Raw genomic sequence first — 4745 nt, 5'->3', positions numbered from 1 at the left:
GGTATAAATTACGGTATTAGGAAGTTTTAAGATACCTTGTCATCGGCAAAAGTTACCGCAACCCAATTAATTCGATTGTGGAGGACAGTCTTCAGTAGAAGTTTCTACGCAATCCATGGTGGAGGGTACATAAATTGGTCCATATCGGTCCACTTTTACGTATAGCCCCCATATAAACGGCCCCCAAATTTGGCTTGCGATTGCTCTCAAAAAAGCAAATTTCTTCCGATCAGGCTGAAATTTGGTACACGGTGTCAGTATATGGTCTCTAACAACCATGCAAAAATTGGTCCATATCGGTCCACTTTTACGTATAGCCCCCATATAAACGGCCCCCAAATTTGGCTTGCGATTGCTCTAAGAGAAGCAAATTTCATCCTATCCGGCTGAAATTTGGTACATGGTGTTAGTATATGCAAAAATTGGTCCACATCGGTCCATAATTATATATAGCCCCCATATAAACGGACCCCCAAATTTGGCTTGCGATTGCTCTAAGAGAAGCAAATTTCATCCGATCCGTCTGAAATTTGGTACATGGTGTTAATATATTGTCTCTAACAGCCATACAAATATTGGTCCACATCGGTCCATAATTATATATAGCCCCCATATAAACCGAACCCCAGATTTGGCTTGCGGAGCCTCAAAGAGAAGCAAATTTCATCCGATACGGATGAAATTTGGTGCATGATATTAATATATAGTCTCTAACAACCATGCAAAAATTGGTCCATATCGGTCCATAATTATATATAGCCCCCATATAAACCGATTCCCAGATTTGGTTTGCGGATCCTCTAAGAGAAGCAAATTTCACCCGATCAGGTTGAAATTTGCAACGTGGTATTAATATATGGCTGCTAATAACCATGCCAAAATTGGTCCATATCGGTCTATAGTTATATATAGCCGATCCCCAATCACACAAAAATTGGTCCATATCGGTTCATAATCATGCTTGCCACTCGAGCAAAAATAATCTAGAAAAATTTTATTTCTATAGAAAATTTTGTCAAAATTTCATTTCTATAGAAAATTTTGTCAAATTTTATTTCTATAGAAAATTTTGGCAAAATTTTATTTCTGTAGAAAATTTTGTCAAAATTTTAATTCTATAGAGAATGTTTTCAAAATTTTAAATCTTTTGAAAATTTTGTAAAAATTGTATTTCTATAGAAAATTTTGTCAAACTTAATTATATACGTATTTAATCGGCCATTTTAAGTTTAATATATACCACGTATGGACTACGTGGTATAAATTACGGTATTAGGAAGTTTTAAGATACCTTGTCATCGGCAAAAGTTACCGCAACCCAATTAATTCGATTGTGGAGGACAGTCTTCAGTAGAAGTTTCTACGCAATCCATGGTGGAGGGTACATAAGCTTCGGCCTGGCCGAACTTACGGCCGTATATACTTGTTTTTAACTATTAGTGTTATTATGTACAAATGTTATGTACAAATAAACATGGACGAAAAGACTGTTTTCATATATTTCGGTGTAAAAATTATATGTTTGGAACTCAAATATTTAACATATTACTTTTAAGTGCAAGCATATAATGGTCATATAGACTACCCAGCAAAAAGTTTCGAAGTTGTTCCAATGGCACAGCTTTAAATTCACTTCTTAAAATGCCCGACCAAAGATGTCCTACACAGCAAGTTATTTTAATTCACTTTTTTCATATTTTTAAGGGTTAATTTTAACTTTGTTTAACACCACTTCAGGATCTAAAACTAACATTTTTACTATTTGTTTGGATACTCTTTTGTTGCTGGGTAGCATAACATATTTGCGACATATAATAAATACATTTATTAGATCAAAATATTATGTTTCACTCATTAAAAATATTTCGTAGTTTGAAGAACAAATTGGAGTTCAAAACTGCAAAAATGTCTTTAGTGTTATAGGAATTTAAAGATGGGTGCATATTTCGTAAAATTAACAATGTTAATAAATTCTGAATTATTTTGTGTGTACATGAATTTAGCTAATCTTTATGCATCATTTCTGTATGATTTTTTACTCTGTTTTAGTTAATTTAACTAACGTGCGCAAAAAATTATTAAAGTCATCGAATCTATCTTAAAAGCTACTAATTTCACGAACAAACAATGAATTAAATCGGTTTTGCTGAAATATTGTAACCACTTTTTTGAGTGTGAAGAAAGAGATAAATTGGCTGGATTTTGACGAAATTTAATGCTGATTCCAAAGATTTTGTCTTTAAACTAAAGATTTTTGGTAAAAATAATTGCGTGTGCCGTGACTCGAACCTGGATTTTCTGCTCCACACGCATTAACAGTCGCCTTATCACATTGCACCACCGTCGGAGTTTCCATAACAACGTCTTAAGATTATTTTAAGACTTTTCATGCGTAAAGAAGAACATCATAGCCAAGATTGCATTGGGAACGGCGTTGATAAAAAATGCTAAAATATAAACGAGATGGTGGTAATCATGTGTGGCATATATCTAGCGTTAGTTTTGGGGACGCATCCTCAAAATTCACGATGCGTACCCTGCTGTCCTCATAACTAACGGTGCGTAGGAAATCGCCGAAATAAATGGAATATGTGGTCCATATAGTGCAATGTTGGGTTAGATGAGCTTAAAAAGATGTGGAGAATATTTCCGACTCGTAAAATCATATATATTTTTGTGTCCCCAAAATTAACGCAAGGCATACATATATATATATATATATATATATATATATATATATATATATATATATATATATATATATATACATATATATATATATATATATATATATATATATATATATATATATATATATATATATATATATATATATATATATATATATATATATATATATATATATATATATATATATATATATATATATATATATATATATATATATATATATATATATATATATATATATATATATATATATGTTCCGAGTTGGCTGAACCGATTTACTTGAAACTTTCAGAGATCGTAGGGGGCGTTCATGTGGTGAAAATAGGGTACCTCATTTTTTGACACCTGGTCGCGGAGGGGGATCTCCCCTTCGTCGGACTTTTTGAAAATTGGACCAAAGTTGACCGATTTGCTTGAAATTTTCATTGAAGATTGGGGTTGGCATCTAGACAAAGATCCGCTACTTTTTATTTCGATATTTGGTGGCGGAGGGGGCCTCCCCTTTGTTCGACTTTTTTTAAGTACAGTGAAAAAACTAAAATTCTCTAAATTATCTGAGATTTACAGAGAACATGTGGTGAGGCTATGGAATTAATATGGGGTACCCGATGATTTCATATGTGGATGGGGACGGGGACCTCGCCCTTGCCCTACTTTTTGAAACTTGGAACAGAATTATGCGATTTGCTTGAAATTTTCATTGAATGTTGGGGTTGGCATCTAGACAAAATCCGCTACATTATTTTTCGATATTTGGTCGGGGAGGGGGACCACCCCTTTGCCCGAATTTTTTTTAAGTACACTGACAACAAAACTAAACTCCCCCGACTGAAAGTTTACGGAAAAAATAGGTGAGGTTATAACATTTGTACAAGGTTCCTGATTTTTTAATAAAAATAAAAGGACATAGGGAGACAACCGCTTCTCTTAAGTACATACAGAGAAACAATTAAACTTTACCGAGTTACTTGAAATTTACAGAGGACTGGGGAGAGGTTACGATATTCATAGTTGATACCTGATTTTGTAATATTTGGACGGAAGAGAGGCCGCCTCTTTAGGCTTATAATTTGCTTGACATTTTCTGGGACTTTTACATAAGATACGCTACATCACTTTTCGATATTTGGTCGGGGAGGAGGTCCTCCTCTAAAACTGAAAAAAAAACAAGAATTCTTAAGTTTTCTTGAAATTTACAAAGGCAGTGGGGGAAGGTTATGAACGAAGAGGCAACCTTCCTTGCCCCACACTTGAAGGAAAGTTTCAAGAATTTTCAGGGAAGGTTAGGGGTGCTATTCACTACGGTGTTTGTCGATATTGTATCGGGGAAAGTGACGTCCCTTTAAAACAATAGAGCAAAATGTAAACATCTCCGATCTACTTGAAATTTACAGGGAAAGTGGGAGGAGATGATTAAATTTATACATGATTTTTAAATTAGTATATGATTTTTCGATATCTGGTTGGGGAAGGGGAAAATTGAAATAAACTTTGTCGATTTACTTCGATAGAATTTATAGGGACCATTGAGTATTTGTGAAATTAATATAGGGTATGTGATAGTTCGATATCAGGTCGGGGTGGAGCGAAGGTGGGGAGAGGGTTCCCTTTTGCCCGTTTTTGTTTTTTTTTCTTAAATTGAAAGTTGAGGTTTGTCCGTAAATGGGAACTCGGTACATAATTTTATGATTTTTGCACAGGCTTCTGCCAGACTTCTTTTTAGTAAAGAACTTAAATTTACATGAAATTGGCAGCCAACGTAGAGGGTGCATTATTTTCCAACATTTTAGCAAATGTTAATGTGGTAAAAATTTTTACTACTTTTGTTTTTTCCGATTTATGGATGGGAAACAGTAATTCTTTGTATGTTATTATAATACGAGTATAGTGCTTAATTTTCAAATATGTTGAGGAGAAGGATACCTTTCCTTGACAAACCACACTTAAAATTCACAAGAAATATAGAATATTGTCCAACTGCTTGAATACAGAACATTATTGAAAAAATTTGGAGGAAAGAGTACACCCTCTCCCCGAAATTTTTTAAGACGAAC

General features: G+C 33.8%; 1 long non-coding RNA gene across 1 annotated transcript; it reads right to left on the bottom strand.

Annotated features, from left to right (window-relative positions):
* Nucleotides 1–2196: 2196 nt before the first annotated feature.
* On the bottom strand, nucleotides 2197–2636 carry LOC142236834 (uncharacterized). The gene is made up of 2 exons (XR_012722220.1): nucleotides 2537–2636; nucleotides 2197–2447 (listed from the first exon to the last, which is right to left on the bottom strand). It is a non-coding gene; the product is annotated as an uncharacterized LOC142236834 (long non-coding RNA).
* Between the last annotated feature and the right edge of the window lie 2109 nt (nucleotides 2637–4745).

The sequence above is a fragment of the Haematobia irritans genome, chromosome 4, assembly GCF_050003625.1.
Source record: "Haematobia irritans isolate KBUSLIRL chromosome 4, ASM5000362v1, whole genome shotgun sequence".
NCBI classification, from domain to species: Eukaryota; Metazoa; Arthropoda; class Insecta; order Diptera; family Muscidae; genus Haematobia; species Haematobia irritans.
This window is presented reverse-complemented; position numbering and strand designations above follow the sequence as displayed.